General features: G+C 38.6%; 1 long non-coding RNA gene across 1 annotated transcript; it reads right to left on the reverse strand.

Moving 5' to 3' along the window:
- Positions 1-10482: 10482 nt before the first annotated feature.
- On the reverse strand, positions 10483-13709 carry LOC306911839. The gene is made up of 6 exons (XR_013788276.1): positions 13353-13709; positions 12649-12739; positions 11345-11542; positions 11108-11261; positions 10892-10968; positions 10483-10766 (listed from the first exon to the last, which is right to left on the reverse strand). It is a non-coding gene; the product is annotated as an uncharacterized lncRNA (long non-coding RNA).
- Positions 13710-20630: the final 6921 nt, after the last annotated feature.

Genomic DNA, 20630 nt, shown 5'->3' on the forward strand with positions numbered 1-20630 from the left:
TCTTAGTTGAAATGTGATCTAATATTCGTTCCTATAAAAACACAAAATTCTTCAGTAAACATGTGGATCTGGCCGACAAACAAATACAGTTTTATGGATATTATTGAAAAGACCTGTGATTGTACAGGCTGAATTGCCACAAGTTGTTTTATTTTCACAATTCAATTTCCATTTGCTAATTTAGTGTCATCTTAGTCTGTTCCCTGCTGCTGTTTATCACTTTCAACCCGAGCTTTTTGTTTCCCAAAGCAAAGTTGTTTTTACACTTGACTCTGCCTGTCCCCTTTTCAGTTGTTATTTTAAGATATTGAAATCATGTCTCTCGTCTCATGGATCCTCAGAGGAACCCAAACACACTTGTTTCTGCAATTTACAGTTTCTAGAATAGATTCACTTTTAATTACTGTGTTCAAAGTGATTTTGTGCTCCGAGATTTGAACAGGCTGAGCATTGCTGCTGTTTTGTTGGATGGAAGGTGGTTTACTTGTTGACACGTGTCAACCACAGCCATGTACAAATATGCAATTATTTCTTAAGATGACTGAAAGACAAAGCAAATGTTTTGATTCGTAACGACAAGACAACTTTACAGCATACTCTGAAAAGTATATTCACTGTGTATTGAGAACAATTGCATGCATAATTCAGGATTTGTTAAGTGTCAGAGAGATTACTGTAAAAGTAATGAAAATATCATTTGTGTAGGCCTATTATTTATTCATTCGTTTTTTCTTTACTACACCCGTGTGTGATTCCCTCTTACATACAGCTGGGGAGATTTGATGATCTAGTTGTGATTTTCATCCTATATTTTTCTTCTAAAATTGGCTAGAAGAAATATGCAAGATGCAGAAGAATTAAGCTTTAGTTTACCATTGCTCTCCATTTAATCTCATTGACATAATTGACAGAGATCTCAGTTGAGATTTTTCTTTCTTTTGGATTTGCATGAAAGGCGTTGATAATAAGCTTTATCTGTGTGGATCATTGACCATGCACATTATGTCGGCTAAGGTATTATACTGTACATGCATTTCTTTTGTCAGAGTTTAAAAAGCAGAATGATGAAATGATCTTGAACGTAATTCAGTGATTTGAGAAATGAGGATTCAGATTTCTCTGGCAATCTGTGTATTTACTGTCAGGTCTGAGGTGCGAGTTTGGACTTGTGACTATAGTTAAAGGTTAATGGAGCCAGGCACAGCATGTGTGATGGACATACTGTTGACAGAATGTGCTGTGGATGTGTCACTCACAAAATCGTGATTTAAACACTCAGATTTTGTTTATTTGGATGAGAACAGCCTCTCCAAACATCTTGTTCAGTGCATGACTGTGATGTGTCACTGAGTCGAAGTTCTTTGTGCTCCAAGTACAAAAGTTTACAGTTTTAAAATTATTTAGTTTAGTACAAGCTTTAAACACACTGTATGCGTTTTTTAACCAACAATCCGATCTTCATGTAAGGTAGAATGCATGTGCAAAGTGAGTCAGTTGAAAAGAGAGCTTCTGATTGGCTGGTTTTCATTATACAAATTGGATGCTTCCTTCCTATTATTCTTTTATTTAGTTAGTTCTGAGAGCCTAGGGCAGTCACAGAGAAAGGTGTGATTTCTCAGGACACTTCTTTTAAGTAGCAAGGACACAGTATTTAAAAAAACAGCACCTACAGCGATTTTACGAAGTTATTTTTTCCTTACACCATAAAAATTCCTATAGCTACTGAATCACATGTGTTATTTGCTCTATAAACAGCTTAATTCCAATAGTTGTGTTACTTATACATTTCATTTCCATTTATGATATCAGTTCTATAGTTGGCCATATGAGCCAAACTGTTCATTGAGTTAAATCTCCAAGGAATTACACAAAGAGACATTAGTGAAACAGTCTAAGAATAAACCTCCCCTGTGCTGGAATGTGCCTCTCAAAATGAAGGAGACAATGATGTAGGAAATACTTTCTGAACTGACAATGAAAAGATGAGACCAAGTTGACCAAGACCCTCTCTTGAGATATCCGAAGTCAGACCGTGAGTGACACCCTAGAACATTCACAATGACTCTCTATCCCAATGGACTGGGTTTGGACCGAGCTCACTGCCATCAGCTTGATACTGTACATACACATGACCACTGCAATGTACAGTTTAGCATTTTGTCAGAAAGATTGAAAAGTGAATGTTTGAGAATGTTGGTCTAACATATTTCAGGAATGAATATGAGAGTGAAAACCCTAAAATCGGACAGAATGATTTTAAGCAGTATCTATAGCCAGCCCTGTCATTGAGGTAGAACTTGTCTTGTTGAACCATGTAATTGAACTGTGGCAGACAAACTTTTAAAGTCTTTGATAATGCTTAACAACCATAGGTTGATGAAGTGTGTTGCATTTAGAGAATGATTCGGCATTATTTCCCCTTTAAAGCTTGTGCATTGTGCCAGGAAGTTTTGCTGAAGATAGAACAATTTATTTTATTCATGCAATGGAAATTATATAGCCCCGTTGTATGCTGTTTTAAATAAGTAGTTATTTTTTCCACAAACGTGTGAATCCAGTAAGACGTGCTTAGATTCTTGTTCTCGATCATTTTAAATAAATCACTTTATTTGACAGTGACAGCTCTTCCAATATAAAAATCTTATACTGCCAAGATGTCAATGAACTATAAAAGTGCCTGTAACACAGAATTGTATAACTGTTTTTTATTAACATATCTGCCATCATTAGCAGTTTAGGGAGTTTAATGTAAATCAATTTACCCTCACAAAACATCACCAGAAGAAACTTTTTGGATTTTAACAACCAAATATTTTGTGATAATATAAACCATTCATTTATTTTATGATTAGATATACATTTTCATACTTTTGATTGTGCTTCAAAGAGGATTTTTGTAATGTATGTTTACATTAAACAGTATATTCAAAATACCATTTTCACTTCTCTGATAAAAAATGACACTGTAACAAGTAGAATATGAGCGTCCATAAAAGTGTATGAATATCTTTTTTGATAAGACCATAATTTTATTTTCATTACTCATCTGAAGTATGAAGTCACACTGACCAGGAGATGCAAGTTGCATCAGTTACACCTCCTCAACAGCTGTTTCTATGTTAAGACTTCACAACTCTTATGAATGTGCTGTTTGGGTGCAAATGTAAAGTACGTAGAACTGATGTCATCTCTGGTGACACAAACTTAATCATAACGTTCCCAGATCAATGTATGCTAATTCTCCTGTATATTGTCCACACATTTCACAGCCAACCAGACTGGAGTAACATTACGTCAGTGTTGCGTTTATTGTTAATATAAGCAAGTTTCACTAGGCATATCGTTTATTTATCTGAAATGCTTAACACAAGCCCAAATACATTTGGTAGGAAAGAGTCAGACTGATTAAAAAGTAAAATACTTTTCACGCAGAATTGTTGCATGCATTAGACATTATGAATTATTCATTGCAAGGTCCTAGTTCTTGTCTTTTAGGAGATTTTCTGGATAAAGTGTTCTATCGATTAAAGCTGTACAGCCCCAGAATTTCACAATAATTCATTTCAGTAAACCCATAAGGTAAAATATAATTGTATTAAATATAGCCATTTTCTATTCACCCCCATTCTGTCACTGTTTACTAACCCTTTTTTCATCTGAAACCTGTATGACTTTCTTTTGCAAACGCAAAAAAAAAGAATGTTGGATACCTAACAATAGCGGTACCCATTGGTTTTGTGTCCATACAATGGAAGTGAATGGGAACCGGCGTTGTTCGCCTACCAACATTTTTTCAAATATCTTCTTTTGTGTCCTGCAGAAGAAAGAAACTTAAACAGGTTTAAAAATTACATGAATAAAATGCGTCTTTCCTCAAGAGTCCCTCATGAAATGTTATTTTCTCCTGCCCGCTGATCAACTCATGCTTTGAAAAAACAGAGCTGTTTTTAAACAGTTTCATTTTTGAATTAAATGAGTGTGACTAGTCTTTCACACTGTGCCTACTGACGTTTGTTACCTGAGTCATCTTCATCTATAACAGGATGCAGGGTGGACTTTAATCGAATTAATGTTTCATTAAAACATCGCCTTCAGTCTAGATTACACAGAATGCTGCACATTAATGCCACAAGGAGCCATGGTACATAAAAAAAATCACTGCTCAGTTTTTTTATTGAGTGGAACGTTGTCAAAACAGTACACCTCATGCCTTGAAGTCAGGTCCCTCAAACTCGATTGAACTGTAAACACCACATACTTTACACACAGAGTCAAGGTTATCTCTTGCACTTCTGTTCGGCTGTGTTCCCTGGAGATCTTTTGAATGGCAAAATGATGCATTTGAACTTGGTCTTGGTCAGCATAAGCGTTGTGAGGTCTGTCTCGCCTACATTCTCATTTTCTCAATGGAGAGGGGTCAATAAATCATAGACCCACTATTTATGCTTTATAGAGGTACTCAGATTTAATTGCCAGCATATTGAGGGTCACTCCGGCCTTGGCTGAAGCATTCAAAGCCTTGTTGCTTAAAAGCTCAGCCTGTTTGAAAACTCTGAGATTTGTTTGTTTGAGGACGGTCCGGTCGCTCGTCCTCTTATGCTCCCCAATCTCCTCTGTGATATGAGACCTTGCATCCCGACATGCTGCCGCTCGGTCCTCAACCAGCTGAGGTACTCTCCATCGCGGTGCCTTGCGGTGGGCCTGGGCCCACTGGCGGCCGGCGGTGGCTCCTCTGGTAGGGAGACAGTGGCGGGCCCCCCGTCCCCTGGTCCTCTCCCTTGAGCAAGACAGATGCAGGCTCTGGCCTAAGGCGGGCGGTGGCCCCTCCCTGCTCTTCCACCCCTTGCCACCACCCCTCGGGCGGACGGACTTAGGCTGAGGCCTCTGGCAGACGGTGGCGACCCACCCCGCTCCCTCTGGGGAGGCAGCCAACCCACCTCGACACAGGTGCTGGGCAGCGAGGTCTCCTCCGCTCCAGAACTACCACTTTGGCTGCCGTTGGGCGGACGTCCCGCCTACCTCGCTACAGTGGTTTTTGCAGCTACCATGTGTAGTGCTCAGCAGGTTCAATGTAATATTCAGTGTAAGTGTGTGAAGTCCGCGAGGGTGCACTCGACATATTAGCGTAGAGAAAAAAAGAATGTGAGGAGCGTCTCCCAGAGGCAAAGAAGAAAGAAGATGTCACATTCAAGGAGAGAAGTTAGTGACACAGTGTCATTTTTACACGGCGTGTTTCATCTACTGTGATCTCTCACAAGAGCCTGACCACGGTGTGGAATATTAACAAGACTGCCTGATATCTCCCTGTGGGGCCTGACTGCTTCAGTAAGCACTGAGCAAATATTGCCCTGTCATTCCTGCAAATGGGGCCGATGAGGCACTTGGCTGGATCAAGAAAGTGGTCGAAGAAATAATTACATGTCTGGAGTTCAGAGATGGTTAAAGGCGAGGAAAGACTTTAAGGTACAGTATGTGTGCAGTTATAAATGATCGTTTAAGTATGAGTGTACTTACATTGTCCCAATGAGATGGAGAGCAAATTAATACTTGCTTAAGTACGTTCCTTCTCAGATAGACACCCAGCAAAATATTTGATTGCTCGTAGGTTGCTCTTTATTAGCTCAGCTCGCCCCGCCCTGCTCGCCACAAATTCCTTAAAGGGATAGTTCACCCAAAAAGTTTTATTCTGTCATGAATTACTCACTCTCTAGTAGGACTGTGCAATTTATCGAAAATTATAACTGATCGTCAATTTTGGCCTTTAACAATTACAAAAACAAAATAATTGAGGTAAAAAGATTAAATTTTTCAAGAATTCTCTCTTTTTTGTGGTTTAAATCCACAGCGCACACATTTGGTTTACAGCAGTTAAGCTGTGCCATTTCTTTACATTTATATTTCATTTATATTGAATTCACAGTTTAAAAGTCAAGGTGTTTTATTTTCCTACGTTGTTTCAAAGTTAGTGAGTAATCGTGCTAAGTGATCGGATATCAATATTGGGCAAATAACCGAGATTATGATTTGTGTCAAAATCGAGCAGCCCAACTCTCTAGTTGTTCCAAACCTCTATACATTTCTTTGTTTGTAGTCAAAAGTTCACTTCCTACATTCTTCAAAATATCTTCTTTTGTGTTCAACAGAACCAAAAAATATAAAGTAATTTTTCCTACTATGGTAGGCAATGGGGTCCAAAAAAACGGTTTGGTTATAAGCATTCTTCCAAATATCTTTCTTTGTGTTCTTCAGAACAAAGACATTTATACAGGAACAACTCAAAGGTGAGTAAATGATCACAACTATCTCTTTAAAAGCAGAAACAAATAAGACAATTGTTCAAGTATATGTGTACAATGCATGTACATTGAAAAGGTTAAGTTATCTGGATTTTAGAAAGTTTAAAGAGAAATGTTTGAGTTCATAAAGAGATGGTAAATTTGATGAGAAATGTTTGAGTTCATATTGAGATCTTCAATATGATTGAACTTTGGAGAGACATTTGTGAGATTTCTTTTTTCCAAATAGGAATATCTGAGATGCAGTTGAGACTAATGCAAAAGTTTCATCTTGCTATTGAAAAATCGTATGCCTTTTTTTGACTGTCAGAAGAGATCTCACTTTTGCCACAAACTGAGCACAGATTTGTCAAGCTTTAAATCGAAAGTCAATATTTTTAAGGATTCTAATATGAATTTTAATGTGAATGTCAATATAATCCTATGCATAAAGTCAAAATTTACTCGTAAAGAGCATAAATCTGTGCCCTCACATGTCATTTCTGTCATTTACTCAGTTCTCTTTGTAGGCGGTAGTGTTGGGGTGTGTTTTGTAATCAGTTTGACACTGTAATGTACAATAGGGGGTCCAGGTGACTCATTTTATGACGGCACTGTCCATGTATCGTCTGCCCACAGGTGTGTCCTCTCACAGTGGGGTCCGTAAGGGACATTCAATGCACACTAACCTCCCAGCATGAGGACAAAGTTTACTGCTGCTCGCTGGTCTATTGATTATACATCCAAACACGATGAAATACGATAGAGAGCACCTTAGCACTTCAATGCTTTATTGACAGCTATGAGAGCGTAATTCTTAACATTTGACGTCATTTTTGCTCCAGACATTTTGTAGCGCCTTATAATAGTCACAGAAATGTAATTAAATGGAAATAAATTAATCTTGTATGGGTAGGTCATTTTGCCTGCAGAAAACAGTTTTGGAAAAAGAGACCACTGCAAATTTTCCTTTAATAAGCATTTTTTATTTGATTTTAATTTAATTCCCCGAGTCTGATTAATTCTAACAAAATCACACATCAGACATTACAAGTTTAACACCAATGCAACAGCAATAGAAAAAAATGAGAATGGAAGCTGTGATTAAAAATTAAGCTTAGCAAAAATTTTACTTAAAGGTGCTGGGTGTAATATCTAGGAGGATCTATTGACAGAAATGCAATACAATATATACAGTATAACGATGTCTTAAGAGGTGTATGAAGACCCTACATAATGTTCTGTGTTCTGTACGTAATGTTCAACTGTGTCAGCCACCATAGTGCTTCAAAAGGGGAGGAGTGAACTGTTGGTTGCAATTGGCAACCTCGCCGCTAGATGTCGCTGCAATTTCCAAATTGCTCATTTTAATACATGTAATACATTTAATACAGTATTTCAACATTGAGGAAAACTGTATTATGAACTTTCTTTGTAGCATTCAAGGTCTGAAAACATTTCATGATTTTTTATATTTTGACCACTTTGTCTAGTTTTTATTTTCTGAAAGTAAATGCAAATAATAAACAATATTCTTATTTAAAAATTTAAGTCGTCTGTAGTTCACAGCATGAAACAAGAATTCAAATTTTGCCTAAAAATTCAGAAAAACTAAACTAACCACAATTTTTTTAAAACGGCCAAATACTTTTGTAGCATTCTCTTATTTATTTAAAAGTTGTATTTTTACATCATCACATATATTTAAAAAAATCTTCATATTGCTTACCTGTTTATTCTAGTCACCAAACCTGATCAACTTTATAAATATAAAACAGATGCTCCATTCAAGTGTTCCAGGCACGTAGACGTGTCCGCCATCTTGGAACGGTCAACTGACATTCAGAAAAACTAAACTAACCACAGTTTTAGAAAAACAGCCAAATAATTTTGTTGACTATACAATTGACAGAATGTCCCAACACTGCGCAGACATGGCAATGAAAACCACTGGGATTTAAATTCCCAAAAACTGTGATAACCTTTCATACACAGTCAGATTGATTTTGAGTGTTAACGGACTAGCTCGCACCGTCCCAATAAGGCAGACAACCAACGTATATCGGCCCGTAGAAACAGATACTAGTGTGGCAAATCGTTTTTTGGGAGTTTATCATGTATAGCAGTAATGCTGTTGCAAGAACACAATTTCATGTTCATTGTGAACATTCAGTGTGTGTGATGATGTCATCAATGACCTCACTTCACACACACAATTGTAATATATGATAAAGACGAGGCCGGTTTCACAATGCTGTATGGATGACACATCCCTCTCCACTGACACCCACGAAAAACCCACACCTGCTGCTGAAGCCTTGTACACTTTGTTCCACTGCATGGTCATTGTTAAATGTCCCTGTGATGATATTGTACATTTAGTACTCTCTCCTAAACGTGAGTCAGCACTGTTCATAGTGTTGTGATAGTAACTGGATGTGGAGAAACCTTAACATACTGTATCTTTTCAGCTCCTCCGTGTGTCCATTGTGAGTCAACAAGACCTGCCCCCATTTGTCCCAGACTCCCTCTCGTGTACTCAGGGGGTGTTGAAATGAACATGCTTGTAAGACCTACAGAGATGAATCACAACAATGAATCAAGCTGTCAGCCTACCTTCAGCGTTTCACTGGTCAGCCAAACTGCGATTCTGATCGCACGGATGAAAGAACAACCTGTTGATCCATGGTTGCCATGGTTTCCTGCTCATTCGTCATGGCGTATTGCGTGTGGTTCCCTGCATGTAAAAGTAAAAGAGAGAGATTGAACGAATCAGATCATCTCCAGGCGTATGGACTGAATACTAGCAGCATACTAAACCACATTTAAATACAATTTAAATTATTATTTTGATGTTAGCCTGCTTGTTAAAAAGGATTTTAGGTGATTCTGACAATTTTGGTTGCTCGGATCATTTTAAAGATGATTTAAAGGGATAGATTACTTAAAAATTAAACTTCTTTTCATCTTTAAAGGAGTAATGTGGAGATTTTAGCGGCATCTAGTGGTGAGGCTGCAAATTCCAACCAACAGCTCACTCCACCCCTCCCCTTCAAAGCACTACTCTGTTGAGCAGTTAGTCTGTTTAGGGCTTCTGTAGAAACAACATGCCCAATTCCATGCAAGGGGACCCACAGTGTATGTAGATAGAAATAGCTCACTCCAAGGTAATAAAAATACATAACGCTTTATTGTGTAAGTCTTTATACACCTCTGAACACATAGTTATGTATATTATATGGCATTTCTGTTGATAGATCCTTTAAAATATTATACACTGGACCTTTAACTCACCTCCATTGTGTGGACACCAAACCAATGACACATATCTGAAGATATATATGTGTTCCAATACAATAATAATATACATATGAAATGCAGTACTAAATATAACAACATTCATAATCACAGTAATTGTCTGGCATAATTGGTGTCAGTACATACAGTATGAATACTTAAAGGAACGGTTCCCCGAAAAATGAAAAATCGGATTTACTCAACCTCAAGTTGTTCCAAGACTAAATCTATATACATTTCTTTGTTCTGATGAACACAGAGAACGATATTTGGAAGAATGCTTGTAACCAAACAGTTCTTGGCCACCATTGACTACCATAGTAGGAAACATTTCTTTATAAATGTCTTTGTTCTTTTGAACACAAAATAACATATTTTGAAGAATGTAGTACACACAAAAAACAAATGGTGCTATATAGCACTAAAAGAGGTTCTTTGGCTCGTAATCATAGGGGAACCATTTTTAGTGCTATATAGCACCTATTTTAAATGGTGCTATATGGCACCTTTATCAAATGGTGCTATGTAGAACCATTAAAGGTGCCATATAGCACTTTATGCTTAATGGTGCTCAACAGAACCAACAATGGTTCTCTGGATCATAATCATAGGAGAACATCTATATGGCACCTACTTATAAAGAAGCGTTATAGCATTTATCAAAAGGTGCTAGGTAGAACCATAACAGGTGTCGTATATTGTTTTAATTTATCTAGTAGGGCTCATTTTAATGCCATATACTACCATAGACAAGTTGAAATGCTTTAATAAATGACACTTATTAAAAAACATTTTTAATCGTATCAAAACACCATAACACCATAGATTAAAAAACCTTTAAATTTATGCATTTAAGCAGCAAATAAAATATATGCTTAAATAAAGGGAATAAACAGAGGCAATACAAAATTAGATTAGATTCAACTTTATTGTCATTACACATATACAAGTACAGTGTAACAAAATGTAGTTTAGGTCTAACCAGAAGTGCAATTAGCAGGTGCAGGATATACAGTTAGAATAAATACAGGATACAATTTATTTCTTACCACTGAGCTACAGGAAACTTGCCTCTGGAACCACTTCTGTCCAGCAAACGGTTTGCGAGTTATCGCTGATGATGTAAAAAACCTACTTTTGCGAACTAGTCCTTGGTTTTTCGACCGATCGGAACCAAACCAATGCAGATGACTTCTGTGGAGTGTGAATGTAAATAACTAACTAAGTTTACTACTTGTGTAAATGTTCCATTTCAGTGTTTTCAATGTAAAAAATGTGCAATAAATTCTTCAAACTGTAATCAAATGTTCATGGCTTACCTCAACCTCAAACAGCAACCCTGGGTCCTCCTTGAACAGTGCAGGTAAGAGCAAAATAGCTGCTTCCAACAGTAGGCCTTTAAATACAATAACCTCATTAGGTTGACATAACATGGTGGATGCTTTCACCAAATACTTGTTTAGTTTTTTAAACATTCATTACTGTGCAGACAGAAACATGCAGGGAGACTATCTAAGCAGTGCAGATTGAATTACCTTTTTTAGTCTGCCATTTACACAGTCCTCAATTTTGCGCCTGAATCTCTTTTTCAGGGGACTCTTCAAGGACTCGAGGTGCCATTACAGACAGCTGCGCAAGAAGTCGTTGGTCCACATCAACAGATGTGTGGTCTCTCAAAATCCAAAGTAGCTTCCGATTAAGTAAAAAAGACGCGTATTAAAATATTGCTATAACTCAATTAAAGGAGCCAATTAATATACTACTGTACTTACTATTTTGGCCAGTCTAAAACACGTGAACTCAGAGAGAGCCTCCTCTGTGCTGTGGTTGGACATAAAATTTCTTTGGTAGCATTTAATCAGTGCCAACTTTTCTTTTCTGAGCTCTATATTTGGTCGAAGCTTCTCAGTTTCCACCTTCATTGCTCACAGATGTTCCTTGATGCTTCGTTCATCTTCTCCGGCATCTACCTATTAAGGGAAGTTAAATTGTCATAAATGAGGGTTGTCAATAAAATGTAACAAATAAGTGTCAATACTAAAGTGATCAATGACATTATAACCTGTTCCAGTCAACTATGCCATGTTATGTTTAAATAAGGCACAATACTAAACTCACCGGCCACTTTATTATGTACACCTGTCCAACTGCTCGTAAACGCACATTTCTAATCAGCCAATCACATGGCAGCAACTTAATGCATTTAGGCATGTAGACATGGTTAAGACGATCTGCTGCAGTTCAAACCGAGCGTCAGAATCAGGCAGAAAGGTGATTTAAGTGACTTTGAACGTGGCATGGTTGTTGGCGCCAGACGGGCTGGTCTGAGTATTTCAGAAACTGCTGATCTACTGGGATTTTCACACACAACCATCTCTAGGGTTTACAGAGAAGGGTCTGAAAAAGAGAAAATATCCAGTGAGCGTCAGTTCTGTGGGAGAAAATGCCTTGTTGATTCCAGAGGTCAGAGGAGAATGGCCAGACTGGTTCGAGCTGATAGAAAGGCAACAGTAACTGAAATAACCACTCGTTACAACAAAGGTATGCAGAAGAGCATCTCTGAATGCACAACACGTCGAACCTTGAGGCGGATGGGCTAAAGCAGCAGAAGACCACACCGGCTGCCACTCCTGACAGCTAAGAACAGGAAACGGAGGCTACAATTCGCACAGGCTCACCAATATTGGACAATAGAAGATTGGAAAAACGTTGCCTGGTCTGATGAGTCTCGATTTCTGCTGTGACATTTGGATGGTAGGGTCAGAATTTGGCGTCAACGTCATGAAAGCATGGATCCATCCTGCCTTGTATCAACGGTTCAGGCTGGTGGTGGTGTAATGATGTGGGGGATATTTTCTTGGCACACTTTGGGATTTTATGAGTCCGAAAAACATGGATACGTAAAGAACTTACTCTTTTGTACCTTTTTAGGCAGCCACTGTGTCCACATACAACAAAGAAATGTGGCTCACTTTCATGGAAATACTGCAGGTGTCTGAGGTATTTGTTGTAAGTGAATGTTCTTACATGGCAATTAGGGCACTGGTACATCAATTGCAGAATACTTGAACCTTACCCAAAAAAGTTTCACAGAATTCCCCCAATTCGATATCTTTTAGCCGCTGGCAAACTTGAACAGAAGTCCATCTCATAAGGTCTGTCATAATCTAAAGAGAAAGATAAAATAAAGGTGAATGTTAGCCTATAACATTATCTGCTATTATGCCTACATGAAAACCTGAATTACTCATATCTGCTAGAACAGTAGTTTAACACAATTTAAACTGAACAGTTACTGTAAATCAGTTAAATGACCACAAGGCCATTAAATGTCTTAAATCCAATTCATTAACACTTGCAATGAATCGCTTACTGTAAATACAGATACACAAAATATACACGTAATTATGAAACCAAGGATATTTCGTTACACTTTACTGTTTGTAAACTTATCTCTGTTACGTTAAATGAACCCTGTTTTTTTTAGTCTCGAGGTTAACGTTAACGTTATGTGTCTCGAGCTTTGTAGGTTGGTTCGTTTTTTTGTTTAAAACTAGCAATTGCAGCTGGTTCGACTTTGTTGGTGTTTTTTGAGCGTGAATGGGATGGTAATCGCATATTAAAGAAAACTAAATCTGCAATTTAGCGTTACCTTACGCGGTTGGTTTGGCTCTGTCACAAACTGTATAAGTTAAAGTTACGTTTGCAAATACAAATGAAAAATGTAGAACTGTAGAATACATTTTGTAAAGATCCTATTTCTGTGGCACTGTTACTCACCTCGATATATATTTGATTCTTTTCCGTCTGAATCCGCGTCCAACGATGAAGTTTTCTGAGAGGGGGTAAAATCTTTGCGTGTCAGGTGACAGCTGACACGTTACCCGTCACTCCTGCCTCGCGACCAGTCACTGTTTTACGTGCCTGCCACAAGATCGGTCACTGTTTTACGTGCCTGCCACAAGATCGGTCACTGTTTTACGTGCCTGCCACAAGATCGGTCACTGTTTTACGTGCCTGCCACAAGATCGGTCACTGTTTTACGTGCCTGCCACAAGATCGGTCACTGTTTTACGTGCCTTCCTCGCTGCCTGGGACTGTTTTACGTGCCTGCCTGTAGCGCGATTATGTTATAACACGCATGCGCACTTTTGTATTTTGACAACGTCATCAACGAATATTTGTTACACAGCGTTTAAAGTCTTATTTTTATGTTGTTTATGCTATTTATTTCGCTGTGTTATCATCCTTGGGTCCATAATTTTGGGCTGCTTTCCTGTATTAAAATGTGATATATAAATACAGTTTCGTTAAAGCTAAACGTATTAGCTAAAAATTATAAAACCAATTACATAAAATTTGTTTAAAATGCTAAATATAATTTCAACATATTGTGGTGAAAACAGCCAGTATGGAAAAAACTTTTAATAGCAGGCAAAAGTATATTACAATTGTTATATACATTTTCCCGCATGGTGTATTTATCAAAAATAGCATAGAATGATACTATAATAGTTACATATGTAACATGAACCATATTTATGAACTCCCATCTGCTCCGAAAGGTCTGTGTTATACACATATTTATTAAACTTAATTATTTATTCTTTTAAAAAATATTAATTGATATTTGGGGAACATTTTACGTTTAGTTTTCTAATTTGTTAAACATGAAATACATAAAGTTTTGATGTTTAGAATGTTAAACTGTTTCTCTACAAATTTTTTAATAAGGTAATGATTAGACATACAAAGCAGTATATAATATGTGTTCAGTGCAAACAACTTATTTCAGTGTTAGACAACTTCAGTTTCATAGTTATTTTACAGTTCATAAAGCCATAGCATTTGGAGCATTAATTTGTACTATTTAATACTACAAAACAATCCAACATAAGTAATGTAATGAGAGGAAGCAGTGAAGCAGAGTTTACAATAAAGGCCTGTTTTAACAGATTGGATAACAAGCAGAATCAGAATGTATCACACCCCAGAAAATTCACACAACTTCTTAGAACAAAAGCATCAATCAGCCCCCAAACCCCCCACCCAAAGACAAACACCACCACTCATCCTCATGATGACATTGAATTGGAGAGGTCTGTGAAGTTAACACACTAATCTATGAGAGAGATTTTCATAGTCAAGTAGTTTATTGTCATTTGTCCAGCGTGACAAAAGAGAGAATAAAACACACCAAGGACAGTGTGGCGAGCAGGGCGGGACGAGAGCCGTGAGGGATAAGCGCAAGGATCGGTCGCGTGAGTGATTGAGTGTCAGCTGTGCGTGCACCGCTCCGGAAGCATAAGAGAGGAGCGACATGAGTGTATGACAAGAGAGGACCAGGCCCGAACATGTTAAGTTGTAGTTATCTTCTTTTACGTCCGTGTTTATTGTTTATTTTATTTTATTAAAACGTTCGTCGGTTCCCGCCTCCTTCCTTCCTGTTTAATGTTCAATGATGAGACCAAACACGAGCGTGCGTTTCAGTAGTTGTTTTACTAGCGAACCCCGTAGCCCGGGACTGGCAGACCAGAACAATCAACTGTCGATCACAGCCCGTAACACTTCCCTTTTATGGAACTTTATTACAGTTTAACATTAAAGTGTAATAGATCTAACTTTAACAATGACATGTAGCCTACAGTAGGCTATATGAAAGATGCTACAAGTTACATAACATTTTGCAAACATATCTAGGGTATGACTGTTTTTAATAGTATTGTAACAACCGCACGAATTATAGGAAGGTAGAGATCAACACACTCGGATGGCAGTTTACAAACAACTCTTTATTAATTATAAAATGTATTACTCAGCATTTAAAACACGTTACCCCCCTTTCCTCGGGCACAGGCGAGATTGGTCCACAGTCAGAACAGCCGCACACCAGGCAGGCACAGGGGGTGCACAAGAGATCCGTTTATCCAATGGAGAGTTTCCAGGTAGGCGGCCTTCCGTTCAACACGGCGGATATCCAAGAACTTTGCGGTATCGTCCTTCGACCAGCAGGATCACCCTCTACAGTCTCCGTATGACACGAGTATTCGGATACCTTGGTCAGCAGATCTCCTAATTCCAAGTCGTACACCTCACTACCTAACACAGGAAGCCCCCCACTAACTGTCTGTCTTCACCGCCGGAGATACTGGTTATCCCGAGCGGCCGTTTAACGTTACCCCACATGTGAGAGCTCGACCCAATCTCTTTCTCCCGAGTAGAACTCAAGCCATGCTTAAATAATGATCCTCTCCTCTCGAATCAGCTGTAAACACTCATTTAATTAACCACGTCCATCCCTTCAAATTGAGGGGCGTGTCCATCAATATTCATCACAGTATTTACAATTAGCTAATTTTGCAAACTTTTGTCTGTAAATAAAATATTTAACTGTAGATTTTAGAAGTTCAGAATCTTTCAAACATTTACAAGCAGCATGACATGTGAATAAATCAGTGACAGGCAGCATAACATGCGAATAAAACAGTGACTGGTAGCGAGGCAGGTGAATAAAACAGTGACTGGTCGCGAGGCAGGTGAATAAAACAGTGACAGGCAGCGTAACATGTGAATAAAACAGTGACTGGTAGCGAGGCAGGTGAATAAAACAGTGACAGGTAGCGAGGCAGGTGAATAAAACAGTGACAGGTAGCGAGGCAGGTGAATAAAACAGTGACTGGTAGCGAGGCAGGTGAATAAAACAGTGACTGGTCGCGAGGCAGGTGAATAAAACAGTGACAGGCAGCGTAACATGTGAATAAAACAGTGACTGGTAGCGAGGCAGGTGAATAAAACAGTGACAGGTAGCGAGGCAGGTGAATAAAACAGTGACAGGTAGCGAGGCAGGTGAATAAAACAGTGACAGGCAGCGAGGCAGGTGAATAAAACAGTGACAGGCAGCGTAACATGTGAATAAAACAGTGACAGGTAGCGAGGCAGGTGAATAAAACAGTGACAGGTAGCGAGGCAGGTGAATAAAACAGTGACAGGTAGCGAGGCAGGTGAATAAAACAGTGACAGGCAGCGTAACATGTGAATAAAACAGTGACAGGCAGCGTAACATGTGAATAAAACAGTGACTGGTAGCGAGGCAGGTGAATAAAACAGTGACAGGTAGCGAGGCAGGTGAATAAAACAGTGACAGGTAGCGAGGCAGGTGAATAAAACAGTGACAGGCAGCGTAACATGTGAATAAAACAGTGACAGGCAGCGAGGCAGGTGAATAAAACAGTGACAGGCAGCGAGGCAGGTGAATAAAACAGTGACAGGCAGCGTAACATGTGAATAAAACAGTGACAGGCAGCGAGGCAGGTGAATAAAACAGTGACAGGTAGCGAGGCAGGTGAATAAAACAGTGACAGGCAGCGTAACATGTGAATAAAACAGTGACAGGTAGCGAGGCAGGTGAATAAAACAGTGACAGGTAGCGAGGCAGGTGAATAAAACAGTGACAGGCAGCGAGGCAGGTGAATAAAACAGTGACTGGTCGCGAGGCAGGTGAATAAAACAGTGACTGGTAGCGAGGCAGGTGAATAAAACAGTGACAGGCAGCGTAACATGTGAATAAAACAGTGACTGGTAGTGAGGCAGGTGAATAAAACAGTGACAGGCAGCGTAACATGTGAATAAAACAGTGACAGGCAGCGAGGCAGGTGAATAAAACAGTGACAGGCAGCGAGGCAGGTGAATAAAACAGTGACAGGTAGCGAGGCAGGTGAATAAAACAGTGACAGGTAGCGAGGCAGGTGAATAAAACAGTGACTGGTAGCGAGGCAGGTGAATAAAACAGTGACAGGCAGCGTAACATGTGAATAAAACAGTGACAGGTAGCGAGGCAGGTGAATAAAACAGTGACAGGCAGCGAGGCAGGAGTGACGGGTCACGTGGCAGACTGACGGGTCGCGAGGCAGCTGCCACCTGACACGCAAAGATTTTACCCCTACTGAGTTTTCTCCTCAGGAAGCTTTAAACTCGCGCTTGCATGGTGCGTCCACCTGATTGGCGAATGGTTGCTAGGTTACGTGACGTGCTCTGGTCAAAGGTAGTTCTTAGCAGGTCCTACTCAGGTTTTTTTTTTTAAAAAAAGGTCCTACTCAGGTTTTTAGCGATTTAAATTCTTGTTCATGGTGGGATTTTATAATCTATGTAAATAAGATTAAAGATGGTACGGTCTAAACCTTTTATAAATGAAATGTAACTATATATGTAAGATATAATTTAAAACAATGGTGTGATAAAAAACACTTCCAACTCATTTATGTGGGCAGGACACATAACCATTGTTGTATTATGTCTAATATCAAGACTAAAGTTATTGAGAATATTGAGAATGCTTTTGATAATCTATCTGAATATTGCCAATTTATAATTTATTATATTTTGCTTTTCACCCAGTATGTGACACACTAAAGACATTGGAAATTAGTAGTCTACTTGAATGCAGTTTCCAACAGAAAGGTCATTATATAAGCTTAAATCACAAAACATTCATATATAATATTTCACTAAATAACACAAAACAAAGTTAATATATGAGAAAAAGGCAATAGCCCAAAAATTTTGTTTGTGATATAATTTCGGTGACTTCGCACACCCATGTGAAGTTACTTATCCATTTACATTCATTCAAAGACTACAGCCGTTCACCATGTTTTAGCTTTCTCTCATCCTCCTTTCTCCTTCCACATAATTTAAGCTACAACTAACAGCTCTCACATCCCAGAATTATCTTGTTGTTTATGTTGTTTTCAATCCTTTCCCCAACTAAAGAGACTAAGAGAGAGTTGAGATCCTAAATAACTATATACTGAGGGGTTAACGGTTTACTTGTACGGCAGTGGTGCTATATAGCACCTTAACAACCCCAAAGAACCAATGAAGAACCGCTGAAGAACCATACAGGTGCTTAACTGGTTCTTTATACAGTAGCGGTGCTATATAGCACCTCAATCATCCCGAAGAACCGGTGAAGAACCGGTGAAGAACCATTTTTTTTCTGTGTGTAGAGCAAACAGTTCAGGGGCACTTTTGACTACCATTGTAATGTCTCCTGTCATATTTTTCAGACAGTGTACAGGTGGGGCTGTAGAGGTACATAAGACAACAAAGATTGTGAAACACAGTAGCATTGACCTGTGGGATTCTTACTCTATCTGAGAATGGAAGTTACAAAAACAGTAGGCTACAGAGCACATGGCCATAGTACACTGATGAAAACCCCCAGGAGAATAACTGCGTGATGTGAAAAACAACCGTAATCCAACCTGCTTCATTCTTAGGAACCTGGCTATCACTCCTTCGTATAAGACAGGGCTGTCTCTGGGGATCCAGGAGGAAGCCATCGCTTAGCAACTTGTGTTAGTTACGGCATCTCCTGCTTGTGGTGTGACACACGGGTGCAAGACCCCTTCGCAACAGAGGACCCCTGATCAGAGATGCAATTCAATATGTGTTTGTTGTACATTATGTGTGCTGTAATGTGTCAATGATTATCATAAAGTTGATTGTGATTATTAATTGTCATTTGGTGATGGGCTGGATTCGTAAGGTTGTGTAAACCATCCTCATGAGACTTTATTCATCTACTTATTCAAACTATTTTAATTCACATCTTCAACAGGGGATGAAATGCACTGGGGTCATAGCGAATTGTACCCTGCGTATGTATCCACATCCTGGCAGCAGGGCATTTAAATCCAATGTGGTTTTAAAGCAACTTCATTATCACTGACTACTTTTCAATATACACACAAAAAGCAACATCATTTTAAATCCGAGACTTGTGTGTGGTATCCGTCTCTGACCATTAAGTGGAAACTTTTGAAAACTTCTTAAGGCTTCATAAAACTCGGTAAGGTCCATTTTAAAGAATGTCTGGTATGAATTTGGATGTCAAATCCATATAAGACAGAAATAGATTTAGTCCAGATAAATTGTTAGTAGAATAGCTCCCCCTGTAGTTTTCTATTAGTCACTGTATTCTCCAATGTTTCTGACTGGCATGACATCAATAAAAAATATTCTTTGGTGTTGTTGGGGTAGTATATTTTAAGACAGACCCATACATTTTAAGGAGGATTATATTATTGTTTCATTTCTTTTTCCAGTTTCATGACAATAACCGTGTATAACAGATTATATCGCTCAGCAAGAAAACAGAATTTAACCAAAAGCATCTTTTATGTGAACAAAGATAAATGCGTGTGAGTTTACCAGTTTAGTACAATGTGTTTATTTTGAAAAGTTACGCATTTAAAACATTCCTGAAAAGCTATATAGGATTTTCTTACAAATAAAGCTGCATGTGCTATTTTAACCGCTAGATGTCAGTAAATAACTAGGGCAATGTTGTCTGCAATTAATCTGCCTTTGCTATTAATTAGAACGTTTTTATAAATGAATCATTCAGACATGTTTGCAATTTATTCCTCATCTGTTATTCATTCAAGTTATTATTTAATACTGTTGATATTAATGGGGTAATAAAATCGTGGGATAGGCTAGGAAAAAAGCTGGCGGGTAGGGCAAAGTTCAAAGTGCATCACAGTCTGTTTCTCTTCTCACTCCTGTGCTGTCAGAGCTATTTCCCCTCAATGTGCCTGCTGGCGGTCCTAAAACGGGCTTGTTGTTGTTGAGAGGAAACTTGAAGTGACTTTGCTGTGGGCAGGTGTTTCCACTAACAGGTACACTGTGAGTTTCCTTTCATCTGACAAGGCATTTAGGACCTCTTCACAGTGCTCGACAGCCTCGGGAAGACTTCCCGCTTAAACATTTAACATTGCAATGGATATCAGAGTGGCAGTCTAGTGCATTTTCCTTTTCTGTCAGATGTGCTGCATGGCATGCTGGAAATGATCTGCAACTTGATCTGCTTTAATAAGATCTCTAGACAGACAGACAGACAGAATGTTTGATTATTATTATATATTAACATTTTTTCTATGTATAAGTTATACTTATTTTCTGTATTAATCTCCACTTCCAAAGGGTGCCAATTCTGCTCCACTAAATTGAAAACAAAAATAATTTGTAATTTTCCACCATTTACCACCCCGGTAA

The sequence above is a fragment of the Barbatula barbatula genome (genome assembly GCF_947034865.1).
Source record: "Barbatula barbatula genome assembly, chromosome: 22".
In the NCBI taxonomy this organism is placed as follows: Eukaryota; Metazoa; Chordata; class Actinopteri; order Cypriniformes; family Nemacheilidae; genus Barbatula; species Barbatula barbatula.